The 14712-nt window shown below is 45.4% G+C and overlaps 1 non-coding gene across 1 annotated transcript; it reads left to right on the forward strand.

Annotated features, from left to right (window-relative positions):
* Positions 1 to 13630: 13630 nt before the first annotated feature.
* On the forward strand, positions 13631 to 13735 carry LOC128334636 (U6 spliceosomal RNA). The gene has a single exon (XR_008311347.1). It is a non-coding gene; the product is annotated as a U6 spliceosomal RNA (small nuclear RNA).
* Positions 13736 to 14712: the final 977 nt, after the last annotated feature.

Below are 14712 nucleotides of genomic sequence, written 5' to 3' on the forward strand. Positions count from 1 at the left end.
CCCCTCTCCGCGAGAATATTCTGGATTTTCTTCACCCTCATTTTTTCATTTGGGAAAAGTGAAGTAGGCTATAAATGCACACAGATGCCACTACGGCATGTGATTCTGGTGAGCAACCCTGATTGGCAGGTTCGGTAACTTCTTTAAAATTTGCTGCCTTTGGGCGAGATGCAGCAAGTTTTTATATGCATGGTGCCTCTTTGTCTGAGCAGATGACTTATGCATAACAAAGAATGAAGAAAAAACCTATTATAGAGCTATAGAAAAGATGGTATCGGCAATGGCAGCTGAATTATTAAGTAGATGCAAGAACCTTGACTGTATTTACTGGTAGCTGCAGACGGAGGTTGTATTCTTAAGTGTGGCATCAGGAATCATTGCATGGGCCATGGCTGATGAGTGGTGCTCCCCCCCCCCGCCCTGTAAAACTGCCTCTTTTCCATTCCAAGACTCATGGTAAAATGTATTTTTGTGCACTCCCGTTTGTTATCCTCTGCACGATCTCCCCACCCCTGACATTAAACAAACTCTCATCACCAGCTCTATGCTCCTAGTAAGGAGGATGCATGCTTCTTACTGTTCCATGGAGAGCCCATTGCAAGCTTTTTGTAGAACCAAGAAGGAAATTCAGAATTACTGGGCAGGTTGTAGGGTTGCTGACACTTACACATGTCTTTGACAATGTTCCCCGTAACAGGACTTCCCAGACATTGCTGACTACAATTCCCAGCATCCTCAGGTGCAATGGCTTTTGGCAGAGGATGACGGAAGTTGGAGTCAACACCATCTAGGAATTCCTTTCTTGTGCATCATTGATGCACAACTTCTTGAGCCAAGAGTCTGGACTCTCCCTGGCTAAGCTAGCCAGGGACTGGCTTTTCACCACCAGTGCCAAGTTAGATATGAATCTAGACTGGGTATCTAAATTATCCAGCCCAAGGTTTCTGAAGCAGAGATAGCCCTTCCACGAGGTAGGGTGATGTGATCACCTCAGGCACAAGGAGAGACTTTTTCTTCAACCTCATTGATCACAGAAGGCGCCTCTGACCTTGTTTTCCCCCTCACAGGCGGCCAAATATCGGAAGTGTGCCCAGCTCCTGAGTGAGGGTAGGAGGTCTCCCTTAGTAACCACTGAGGCTGTTCACACAACCAAAAACGAAGAATTGGGAGCTGTGCACACTCCCAGTTTTCGGTTGGGTGGGAGCAAACAACAAGGGAGGGTGAGGGAGACAGGAGCTTGGTATGGCAGCACTGACCTACCCAGCTTTCACACCCAACATTGGACCAAGTTCCTACCCAGTTTTCAGTTGTGAGAACAGCCTCATTGTATGAACCACCCTATTATCTGGGTCTGTTTTCACATGAAGAGAGAGACAATGAGCCGGGTCTCACAATCAGTGAGACCCGGTTTGGGGAGCTAAGCGGGCAGAGTGGGCAAAGCCCACTCTCCCCGCACACAAGCAGGGTGGGAGCCCTGGGCAGCCAAATCAGCCACCCACATGATTGCCGGCTCCATGACGGAGCTGGCGGGGGCTGGGGAGTTCAGGGGCTACGCAGCCCCTGGAAGCTCCATGTGAGCGCACAGGGCATACTGGAGAGACCCCCAGAGCCAGGAGATGGCTTTTCACCTCCTCTCTGGGGGTCTACTCATGAGTAGCTGCAGTGAAGAGCCACGCCACGGCTACTCACAATCAGAAAAACCGGGTTTGTGGAGCACTTGCTCTGCAAACCCGGTTTAAGGGAAAGGGTACTTAGGCGGGTTAACTGCCAGGAGGCAACCAGGCTCAGCTGTGAGCGCATTGGCTCCCACGATCGTCCGAAATTGGGCTAGGCTCCCTTAGCCCCATTTCAACTGATCGTGGGAATAGCCTCAATGTCAGAGAGTTTATGTTTTGGGGGGATCTTTTTCCTTTTTTGTGGTTGGGTTTCAGTGATACTTGCTTTTTTAGGTTCTATATATGGGGGCTGATGCCAAAGTAACCATCCTTTTGAACGTTCTCATTCAACAATAATCTGTCAGTGAATGGTTTTCCTTCTGCTCCTGTTAAGCATGTCTCCACAGGCAAAACAGGGTGGCTCTACTGAGGGCGAATGTTGTGAATACTGGACCTTTTCTCTGAGAGCAAGTTAGCTGCCTGTTTATGTGGGTTTTTTAAAAAAAGGCCTTCAGCAATAAATCAGGCGGGCAGGGGTGCCGCTGCGGCTTTTCTTTAGACGCTGCTTTGAGGGACATCGTGACTCAATGCCTCAACGTCCCAGGAGGCATTTTCCTGTAAATATTTCCCTGCTGATTTTAAGTGTTGAGACGAAACTTTGCTGGTGTCATCTGAGACATCAGAGGCAACTTGAGCTCTCTTTTAGGTGCCAAAAGCAGTAGAGGAGATGTGATGAGTCAAGTCTTCTCTGCGGCTCGGGAAAATTAAGCCCAATTTCAGTGGCTCTGTCTGTGCAAAGCCATGTTATCTCATTGTCTGGCTGTGTCTGGTCCACAGGGCAGGAAAAGAGATGGACCAAGAACAAAGCCCCAAATGTGCTGTTAATTAGCTGCAAAGAACAAGGGTAATCACGGGTTTGGGTGGGGCATGGCCCTCTCTACAGAATGGGGAGCCCTGTACAGAGTTCCGGCAGGAAAAGCAGGGCTCTGAATCTCGAGTCTGAAAGCCTTTCGGGGGGGGGGGGCTGAACATGGAGCCCCAACACATGGAAGTGCTGTAGTGACTGACTGAGCCTGGCCTTAGTTCTCCCCACATACATATGCAAATACATACAATAATCTGCTGCCTTTTAATAGAATGAAGCAGCCATTATAAACACACCATGAGATAGTATGCCAGTGTGTCCTTGTTTTCACTGGTGAAATTTTGGAAAGTGTACTACAGGGAACATCTACACCCTATGGTACTGCCATACTTAAGGGGTGGCGAATTGGGGCAATAACCCAAGCGGGGCAAGAACCCATACTAATTCCCTTGGGCAATGCCACCAGACCAGCCTGAGGAGGAGGAGGAGGAAGAGGAAGACAGTGGTGGACACTGCCAAAGGGGATAGTGGACAATAGACTATTATTTGGCGATATTTGTCTATACTATACTATACTATACTATACTATACTATACTATACTATACTATACTGAGCCCCTTCTCATGAGCAATGAGAAAGGCTCCAGAGCAGGCTGCAAGAAAGAAAGACAACTGCTCCTTCTGTGATGGGTGACAAGATGATTACCTACGTGCCCAGGCAGTGGGGAGGGCCAGGGGACGGGATGTGTCATCCCAGCCTCTGGAAATACCATGATGCAGCACGCGAGTGTACGGTGCATCATGGGGATTCCCCCTCCCCTCCCTGGGCTCCCTGCATTCTGGCAGCTGTGGCTGCAAGCCACAGCTGCAAGACAGTTTTAAAAGGGGGGGGTTAAGGGAGCTCCCTTAAGCTCATTTTAAAGGGAGGCTTCTTAGGTGGGTTTGCCACTGTGGTGCCACAGGGAACAGCCCACTCCCAGCGGTTCATATACATGAGCAAAACCGATCTGGGCTCCCTTCGCTTGCTTCTGCATGCACATGTGAATAGCCTCACTGTTCTGTATACTGCTAACTGGGCAAAGAGGCACCTTTTAACGTGGTGATTCTCTTTATTTATCAGGGGGAGAGTAACTGGCCCTATCCACCCCCAGCACAGGACCGCCAGTGACTGTTGCTGGTGTCTATCTTGTTTTTTGTTTTTAGAATGTGAGACCTTTGGAGACAGGGAGCCATCTTATTTATTTATTATTTCTCTGGGTAAACCGCCCGGAGCCATTTTTGGAAGGGTGGTATAAAAATCAAATTAATAATAATAATAATAATAATAATAATAATAATAATAATAATAATAAAAGTCCAAACTCAATGGCAGGAACACCATACAAGCCATAAACACCTGGGCTATACCTGTTATCAGATACACTGCAGGAATAATAGACTGGACCCAGGCAGAGCTAGAGACGCTAGATCGTAAGACCAGGAAAATCATGACCATCAATCATGCTCTGCACCCCCGCAGTGATGTCGATAGGCTATATCTCCCTCGCTGCTCAGGTGGAAGAGGAATGCTGCAAGTCCACCAAACAGCAGAGGAGGAGAAAAGAGGCCTTGAAGAATATATCAAGGACAGTGAAGAAGATGCACTTCAAATGGTCAATAATGCAAAACTATTCAACACCAATGAAACAAAGCAGGCCTACAAGAAAGAACAAGTCAAGAACCGAGCAGAAAATGGAAAAAGAAGCCCCTGCATGGTCAATATTTACACAATATAAGTGGAAAATCAGACATCACCAAGACCTGGCAATGGCTTAAGAATGGCAACTTGAAGAAAGAAACAGAGGGTTTAATACTGGCTGCACAAGAACAGGCACTAAGAACAAATGCAATAAGAGCCAAAGTAGAAAAATCCACAACAAACAGCAAGTGCCACCTTTGTAAAGAAGCAGATGAAACCGTGGACCACCTAATCAGCTGTTGTAAAAAGATCACACTGACTAAAAACAAAGGCATGACAAGGTAGCAGGGATGATACACTGGAACATCTGCAAAAAATACAAGCTACCTGTAGCCAAGAATTGGTGGGACCATAACATTGCAAAAGTTGAAGAAAATGAAGATGTAAAAATATTATGGGACTTCCGACTACAAACAAACATCTGCCACACAATACACCAGATATAACGGCAGTCGAGAAGGAAGTAAAACAAGTGAAAATAATCGACATAGCAATTCATAAGAATTCATAGAAGATTCATAAGAAGAAATAAAGTATTCACAGGAGTTGAGCTGGAAGAACTGCAAAGAGCAACACAGGCTCAAGATATGGAAAAAGAATTACCACCAACTGAAGCATGTTGCTGAACTGTTTCAAAATCAAAACCAGGCAACCTCCCCTTTGCCTTCACCTCAATAACCCAAATGCCATTTAAAAGAAAAGTAACAAGAACTAAAGCAAAAAATAACTGAGCACATGAACCAAACAACCACCAGGGTTTGACTTCCAGCTCTAAAAACAGTTGCCAAAAAACAACTTGCTCAGGTATTAAAAGATGTCAATGCTGCACTTGCAGAAATAACAACCAAGAATTTGCAAGAAACAACCAACTAATGTACAGTGCAGCCAGGGGCGTAGCAAGGTTGGAGTGGGCCCAGAGACAAGATTTTAAAATGGGCCCCTCACTGCCTTCCTTCTTGTCCTGGCCCAATGTCTCTGCTAACTATCCCAACTAGTTACAAGGTGTAAATAACAGCAGAACTAACTAATACAACAGAATCAGGGATGTAGGATCATGACCATGCCCATGCCCAGTATGTTTAGAAAGGGTTAATCTCCTTTGTGATTAGAAACACACTGAAGCTAGTGCTTATGTAACAGCATCCCTGGGGGAGTTAATCAGAATACTGGTCATAGTAATCACATATCCATTAAGTGAACCATTTTGGCACTGCCTTCATCAACTTCCAAGACATCTCACAGTGTCAAAATATAATGCAGCTTCTAGCCTACCTTACTTAAGCAATGAGCCCACCATATCAAATAGTAGCCATATGGGACTTCTCATCACCAAACGACATGGCTTTGAGATTTTTGCAACATTAAACTGTTTCACCAACCTTGATGAGAGCTTGGAGGCACTATTTACATCAAACTCAAAAGTTGCACTTGCTATTTAAGCCTTTAGCATAAAGCAGCCCCCCCCCCCTCATTCTGAGCAAAGACCCTTCTTGTAACACTTATTTTGGGACTACAGTACAAATATCAAGCTCAACTCAATAGAAAATAAAGGCAAAATTGCAGGGCTCCCAGCTGGAGCCTAGTGGAAAGTCCACTAAGGGGAACACAATCTCCCTCACTTGAAGGTCCTTGAAAAACCCTGAAGATAATAATAAATAATAATTATAACAGCAACAGTAGTAGTGATATAATGATAGTGTTCTTTGCCCTGCATTAGACATTAACATTCCTACAATAGTATAAAAGAAGCTGAAATCAAGACAATCTCTGCATTAAGAATGCATTTTTGTGTGGGAGGAGGAGGGTGCTGGGGAAGAAAAAAATTAGGGAGCGCATGTACTGTAACAAAAAGCACTTGAGGGAATAGCCTCCTCCCTTCTGTTTGCAGGATGCCTCCGCCAGTTAATTAATGGGGGTGGGGGGGACTATTCTGGTCATCTCAATGCAAGTCTGCAGCAGAAGAGCAGCCCCTCTTTCCTGGAGCCAGCTATTTGTAATTTCACTACCAAGTTGCAGGGAGTGAAGGAGAGGGGCGAGTGGCTTTGAAGGAGAAGGGCGAATGTCTCAACAAGCCGGCTGCCTCTGCGCCGGGTAGCTGCTTACCTTGGTCCCCGGCCACAACCTGCCTTTCCTTGGTTCTCCCTTCAGCAGTGGCGCCAGGCTGAGGCAGGACAGGGCAGAAGTTGGCAACAAAGGAGAAAATTCTTAGTCTTAGACTAAGGTGTCTGACTCACAATTCCCCATACTGAGAGTGCGAGTTTATTCTCCGAGGAGTCTCTGGACAGATTTACTTGTATATAAATGTCACACTTCCCCATGGCGCTTATTTCCATGCAAGGCTGCAAAATCTTCGACGCACTTCTTGGAAGTCTATTGAGTTTCCCTAACAAAAGCAGGTATGTTACACACCATGTTAGGGCAGGAAGTGACAGTGGGCAAATGGGAAGCCTGGATCTACCAGTAGACAGGGAAATACAAACTCTCTTTAGACCATGCAGTTTATAACCACTTGTTCTCAGACTGGAGACCAATACAAGTACTTTTGCAGCTCTCCCAACTGCACTCGAGAATCGGGCTGGGACTTTGAAAATTGCGATTGCTCAGCAGAATTCTTTGGAAGCAAACCCCTCACCGATTGGTGACGGGACAAGGCTTCCTCCCTCGCCCCTTGCAGAAATTGTGCTTAAGTTAGGAGTGCAGTGTTAACTCACAATCCACCATGTACTTCAGTGGAGTCCAAGGGTGCAGTGGAGTGGGGCGGCAGTGGCTGTGCTTGGGTGGGCAGCTGGCAGCAAGCACGCCAGCACAGTGAGCAGCTGGCTGGGGCGGGGAGGCTGCGCGGGCGCCCAATGGGAAAGTTTGACTACTGCAAAGCGCTGCAGAGGAGGGGGGTGGGGAAGCCTTTGCTTTAGAAGGGAAGGACGATCAGCAGCCCACAAGTAAATGTTTTACTTACTGCGCCCTACCCTCATCAACATACAAACTCTGGCGCCAAATCTCACCAACACACACACGCTGCTCTGTCCTTCTGCTTTGTCCGATCCCTTGCCTCCCCCGCCCCAATTCTTCTCTCAATGAGTAGTTCAAGACACGCAGCAGCACACACCAGCAAGTGCGTTGGGCGCACCGTGCCCACCACCCATTCCCACTCGAGTCATTCAAGACAGTAGCAGCAGCACTGCAGGGGAGATTTGCAGGCATTTGGGGAGAAATGGTGCTTGCCGCTGGCTGGGTTGAGTTGCTTCCGTGGGTGGCTGCGGCAGCAGTGGGGTGGAGTGGACAAACACTGGCCTTAGGACAGCAGCAGGAGGAATTAGCAGTTGGCCCTCGTCTCGGTGGTCCCTCCCCTGTTGTTATAATATAATATAAGGCTACCGGTAGCCTAGCCCCTACTCAGCGGCGGCGGGAATGCCAACTACCTGAGGAGGAGGAGGACTCCATGTGTTCTTTTGTGTTGTCTGTGTCATATCGTCGCGCTCTCACTGTCTCCCTCGTAGTTTAGCAGGCTGCGGCAGCAGCAAGGCAGGGAAGGAACAAACAACGAAGTGCAAAGACTAAGAGAGCAGCCTCGAAATTTTTCTCTGTGTTGCTCGCTGGCTTCCCGCCTTCCTGCACTGAGGATGGGATCATATGCCACTCACGTGCAGCACCCAACCAATGAAAGGGAAGGGGAAGGAGGAGGAGGCGCCTTCGGCAATGAAGTGAAAGGGTGTGGAGGAAGGAGGAGGGAAGGTCAGATATGGCGGCATGGCCACACGGCACAAAAAGAACCCCCACCAATTAAACAGTAAATAATGAAATGAAGCCCAGGTGGGCAGGGGAGTCATGTGACTTGCCTCTGGGGTGCCCCCCAAGGCAGTGGGCCCCCAGACGACTGTCTCCCCTTGCCCGATTATAGTTACGCCCCTGAGTGCAGCAACAATAACAACACAAGAGCTTGGATATAAGATCAATGGACCTGTAAAAAAAGAAAGTAATACATCACCTAAATGGAAGATTAGATTAGAAAATAAAATCTCCAGGCTTAGATCAGATGCTAGTAAATTGAAAGACAAGAAGCTGAAGAATGAAAACACCAAACAGTATCTGATCCAAAAATACCACCTAGTCTCAAGGAGAATTAGAGAAGTCCTGGAAATAATAAAGCAGCAAATAACAGCAGTGTCAAAGAAGATTAGCAGATATGAAGCCAGAACTACACAACACAGGCAGAATCTCCAATTCCAGTCGAATCAGAGACGTTTCTACCAAAGCATAGAAACGTAGAAACACCAAATAAAGAAGAAACAGTGCAATTCTGGGGGAAATTATGGGACAATCCAATAGATTATAATAAAAAAGCAGGCTGGATGAAAGAGGTCAAAAAATGTAACCAACAAATGCAAGATCTAATAATAACACCAGAATTAATAAGTGAAAGAGCAAATAAAATTAAAAATTGGACTGCTCCAGGCGATGATGAACTGCATGGCTTTTGGCTTAAACACCTAACAAGCCTTCATAAACAACTATCAAAACAGTTGAGTTCAATCACATTTTGCAAGGAGGTGATATTGAACAATGGCTAACAACTGGGAAAACTCATCTCATCATGAAAGACCCAGCAAAAGGTGCAGTTCCAAGTAATTATAGACCGATAACCTGTCTGCCAACCATGTTCAAATTATTAACTGGAATAATAGCAGATGAAGTGATGCAACACTTATTAACTAACAAACAGCTTCCAGTTGAACAGAAAAGAAATTGCCCAAACACCAGAGGCACAAAAGACCAGCTGCTGATTGACAAAATGATTTTAGAAAATTGCAAGAGAAGAAAAAACAATCTAAGTGTTGCATGGATTGACTACAAGAAAGCCTTTGATTCATTGCCTCACACATGGATACTAAAATGTTTAGAAACAACTGGTGTCAGCAAAAACATTCAGATATTTATTTAAAAAGCAATGAGCATGTGAAGTACACAGTTAACAATCAATGGCGAGACACTTGGACAGGTTAGCATTAGAAGAGGCATTTTCCAAGGGGACTTACTATCCCCTCTGTTGTTTGTAATCGCCATGACCCCACTTTCACAAATACTAAACAAAACAGGCCTCGGATACCAAACATCCAAAACATCAAGTAAAATCAACTATCTGCTGTACATGGACGATCTGAAGTTGTATGGAAATTCCCAGTCAGAAATCGAATCACTGCTAAACACTGTCCGTATATTCAGTAGCAATATAGCAATGGAGTTTGGACTAGACAAGTGTGCTGCATTAATAATGAACAAAGGGAAAATAACAAAAACAAAAGGAATAGAACTGCCCAATGGAAGCAAGATCAAGAACCTGGAAGAGAAAGAACCTTACAAATACTTGGGCATTCTCCAGGCTGATAACTTCGCACACACTGAAGTTAAAAGAAAAATTGGAAGTGAATCAGAAAAGAGAGAGTTAGAAAAGAGAAAAATCCTCAAGTCCAAACTCAATGGCGGGAACACCAGACAAGCCATAAACACCTGGGCTATACCTGTTATCAGATACACTGCAGGAATAATAGACTGGACCCAGGCGCTTGATCTTAAGACCAGGAAAATCATGACATGCACCCCCACAGTGATGTCGATAGGCTATACCTCCCTTGTAGCTCAGGTGGAAGAGGAATGCTGCAAGTCCATCAAACAGTAGAGGAGGAGAAAAGAGGCCTTGAAGAATATATCAAGGACAGTGAAGAAGATGCACTTCAAATGGTCAATAATGAGAAACTATTCGACACCAATGAAACACCAAAGAACCGAGCAGAAAAATGGAAAAAGAGGCCACTGCATGGTCAATATTTGCACAATATAAGTGGAAAATCAGACATCACCAAGACCTGGCAATGGCTTAAGAATGGCAACTTGAAGAAAGAAACAGAGGGTTTAATACTGGCTGCACAAGAACAGGCACTAAGAACAAATGCAATAAGAGCAAAACAACAAACAGCAAGTGCCGCCTTTGTAAAGAAGCAGATGAAACCGTGGACCACCTAATCAGCTGTTGTAAAAAGATCGCACAGACTGACTACAAACAAAGGCATGAAAAAGTAGCAGGGATGATACACTGGAACATCTGCAAAAAATACAAGCTACCTGTAGCCAAGAATTGGTGGGACCATACAATTGAAAAAGTGGTAGAAAATGAAGATGTAGAAATATTATGGGACTTCCGACTACAAACAGACAAACATCTGGTGTATTGTGATACACCAGATATAACTGTAGTGGAGAAGAAAGAAAAACAAGTCAAAATAATCGACATAGCAATACCAGGAGATAACAGAATAGAAGAAAGAGAAATAGAAAAAAATCACAAAATACAAAGATCTACCAATTGAAATTGAAAGGCTGTGGCAGAAAAAGACCCAAATAATCCCAGTGGTAATTGGTGCCCTGGGTGCAGTTCCAAAAGACCTTGAAGAGCACCTCAACACCAGAGGGGCCACAGAAATCACCATCAGCCAATTACAAAAAGCAGCTTTACTGGGAACAGCCTATATTCTGCGACGATATCTAAAACCATTGACAATAAAATCCAGCCATCCCAGGTCCTTGGGAAGGACTCGATGTCTGGATAAAACAAACCAGTCAATAACACCTGCCTGGCTGTGTAAAATAATAATAGTAATATATAGAATACTATTAATAGGATGCTATATTATGTACTACAGTGTACTACTTGTGAACAAAAGTTCACAAAGCACTTTACAGAGGAAGCGGTGGCGGAGATGGAGGAGAAGCTGTTCCCCAGTCCTCAAAGGGCTCACAAAAGGAAACACAAGACAGAAATCAGTGAGCAGTCATTGGAGGACTGCTGTCTCGGGGTTGGACAGGGCCACTTGCTCTACCTCTGCTAAATACAAGAGAATCGCCACTTTTAACGGTGCCTCTTTGCCCAGTTAGCCAGGGACTAACTGTTTACTGTTACTGGATATAATTATGCGGAATGATGAGCTCTGGTTCTGATATGACACCAACTTTTCTGTGGAACAACCTGGGTACAAAATCAGGTTGTGTTAGAAAAGGAATCCATTCAAGGTTTCTGTGACCTCTGTTAACTCCCAGGAGTTCATCAATATTCACCACAATTCATGCTAGCAAGAAAAGCCTAATATATAGCACAAATGTGCTCCCAAGAACATTATAGAATTGTATTTATTGCTGAGCAACATTAAAAGTGAGACACTAAAATAGCAACCCTTTATGCTTCAGTAACACAAATCAAAGGCATTTCCTTCAAGAAATTAGAAGAGGGTGTTGCAGGACATCAGTTAAATGTCCTTTCCCACAATCAGTGGTAAGGTGGTATTTACCAATACCACCTCATTTGTAATTTAAGTACCACCAACTGGCCCCTGCTAGAGCCATCTAATGGTGCAGCAGGGAAATGACTTGCCTAGCGAGCAAGAGGTTGCTGGTTCAAATCCCTGCTCGTATGTTTTCCCAGACTATGGGGAACACCTATATTGGGCAGCAGAGATATAGGAAGGTGCTGAAAGGCATCATCTCATACTGCGCGGGAGATGGCAATGGTCAACCCCTCCTACCAAAGGCAACCACAGGGCGCTGTGGGCGCCACGACACAGACTCGATGGCGCAACTTTACCGTTACTGGCCCTGCTCCTATGTGATCGAAGAAAGGGTGTAGCTGAAATGAGCATCCAGTGAACAACGGAGTCCAAGACTGAGACGGGAAAAATACCTTCAGAGGTTGTGTAGATCATGAAGCTTTGGGGGGAAATCAGCAGCAGCAGTAGCAGAAGGCAGCAATCCAGGAATGTAGGCCCAGTACTGCAATGCAATGAAGATGCAGGGAACTTCACAAGCTTTGCAGGCTCCCATGCATAGCTGGTTCAAAATCTCATTGCCAAACGTTTTATAGCTGCTTCCCTCCGAAATACAAAGCAACCTTATGTTTGTTTAACTAAGAGGTATATCACAGTAATTGGCCATAAGAGTAATATGGAACAGTAAAAAGCTGAGAAGCAGTTTACTTCTTAATAAGGGTGTGAAAATCGATTCGAATTTGAATCCATTTGACTCAAATGTTGGTGATTCAAGTGAGTCAAATTCAAATCAAAACCCCTTAAATGGGTAATTTGATTCAAATTTGAATTTAATTTTTGAAATTTGAGTCAAATTCAATTTGAGAGCCATTCGGACCTTTAAAAACCATTCAGACCCCCCCCCTGCAATTGGTTAAAAAAGATGCCAAATCAGGGTGGAATCAATTCAAATTTGATTGAAATTTGAATCGAACTTTTAGACCAGATTCAAATTTGATTCTAATTCGAGGCAAATTTTCAGAATTCAATTCCAATTTGAAACAGATCAAAAAAATTGTGTCATATGCATCTCTACTCCTGTACAGTGTGTGTTGATGGTTCAGTGGTAGAATTCTTACCTGCCATGCAGGAGGCCTGAGTTCAATGCAACTAAACTTTAGAGATGGGGTTGTAGCTCAGTGGTAGAGCATCTGCCTTGCATGCCAAAGATCCCAGGTTCAATCCCTGCCATCTTCAGATAGGGCTGGCATCTCTCAGCTTTTCCCGCCTACAACTCTGGAGTAGCTGCTGCCAGTCAGTGTAGACAATATTGAGCTAGATGGACCAATTGTCTGACTCTGGCATGCAAGCTCCAGACTTCCAGGGCAACGAGCTAGCACAGCAGCCTTTGCAGAAGCTCAGTATTAGTTAGGATGTTGGGCATTCTCCTAAGGGAGTTGGCCCTCCCCTTCCTTTTGGTTAGCCCTGAGAATGAAGCCACTGCCTAGTTGCACATCAGAAGTGCCTTAAAGTAGCAAGCCACTTTCCAAGGAAAATGCCTGGAGTAACCCAGCGTGCCTGAGTGGTTACGTGCCGGTTTGGCATATGCTTCCATTTATCAGGATTTCAGGGACGCCTTTGATAAAGAACCGCAAGGCAGACCAAGCGGCTGTGGCTGAAAAGAACTGGGGATCAAGTGAATGGGTGAATAAAGGACTGGCTTGAATTCAGGAAGATCCCCAAGACCTGTGGGACAGTGTCTCATATTCAAGGAAATTTGATGCCTGCTGGCTGATAAAAATTCAAAAGAAAAATGCACTTCTAACACAGCTTAACTTGTAGTATTTGATTAGGGCTGGGCTGAATATCTCCTGAATTGCAGTGTTTGCTTTGAAAGTAGAAAACAGCTGGAATAATTATCTGCTCACCAAACAATTCCATTATTTGGGTGCTGTTTGTCCCCAACAGGACTTGGAGGCCCAGAGGCATAACACTAGGGTAGGAGTGGGAAAGTCTGTTATGAGGGTGAATAGAAGGAATGTAGAGGGTGTTGCAGAGGGAACAATATTTCCAGCTCTTTTTTGTTCACTTTGGTGACACACATACTTACACTGGAGAGATACTGAGAAGGTGGGCATGGCTCCTGCCCAAGGATGACCCACAAATTCACAAAGTGTTCCATATTTGGGGGGATGAGGCTGTAATTCAGTGGTGGAGCATCTGTTTGCATATGGAAGGTCCCAGGTTCACTCCCTGGCATAGGAAACATAGGAACATAGGAAACTGCCATATACGGAGTCAGACCATTGGTCTGTCTAGCTCAGTATTGTCTTCACAGACTGGCAGCGGCTTCTCCAAGGTTGCAGGCAGGAGTCTCTCTCAGGCCTATCTTGGAGAAGCCAGGGAGGGCTGGGAAAGTCAGTGTTTCTCAACCACTGGTCCATGGACTGATGCCAGTCTGCAAGGTGTTGGGTACCAGTCCATGAGCCATCACTAATAAAAATCACACACACATACACACACCCCAAAAACTTTGGGCTGGTGGGAGCTCTCTGGAGCTCATTTCCAGGCAGCCCTTACTGCTGGATGATGTTTGTTTCCTTTGGGGGGGTGCACAGGGGTGGGGGCAAGGGGGGGCAACCCCTTTACTAACTGCTGGTCTGGGAAACTGTGCACAAATAATGAACTGGTCCATGACTCCAAAAACGTTGAGAAACATTGGACTAGATGGACCAATGGTCTGCCTTGATATAAGACATTTTCCTGTGTTCCTAAGTTAAGGTCCCAGGTTCAGTCCCTGGCAGCATCTCCTGGTAGGGCTGGGAAACACTCCTGCCTGGAACTTTAGTGAGCTGCTGCCAGTCAGTGTAGCCAATAATGAGCGAGACGGACAAAGGGTCTGACTCAGGATAAGGCAACTTCCTGTCCCCGAGTGTCTCAATACACTTTAAAAATTGTTTCACCAGTACATGGAAAGGAGTTTCCAAATGAGCTCAACTTCTTCAACATCGGAAGGAGGAAAAATCAACTCAGGTCAACATCCGCCTGAATGGCCATGCAAGCTTGCCATGGGCACCCCCAGATGTTCAATTGCCTTTTGGGCTGACACATCTGCCAGGACGGCTTTTACGGGGTCAGGCACTAACTCCTCACCCATTACGGCAA

Source organism: Hemicordylus capensis, chromosome 9, assembly GCF_027244095.1.
Source record: "Hemicordylus capensis ecotype Gifberg chromosome 9, rHemCap1.1.pri, whole genome shotgun sequence".
NCBI lineage: Eukaryota > Metazoa > Chordata > Lepidosauria > Squamata > Cordylidae > Hemicordylus > Hemicordylus capensis.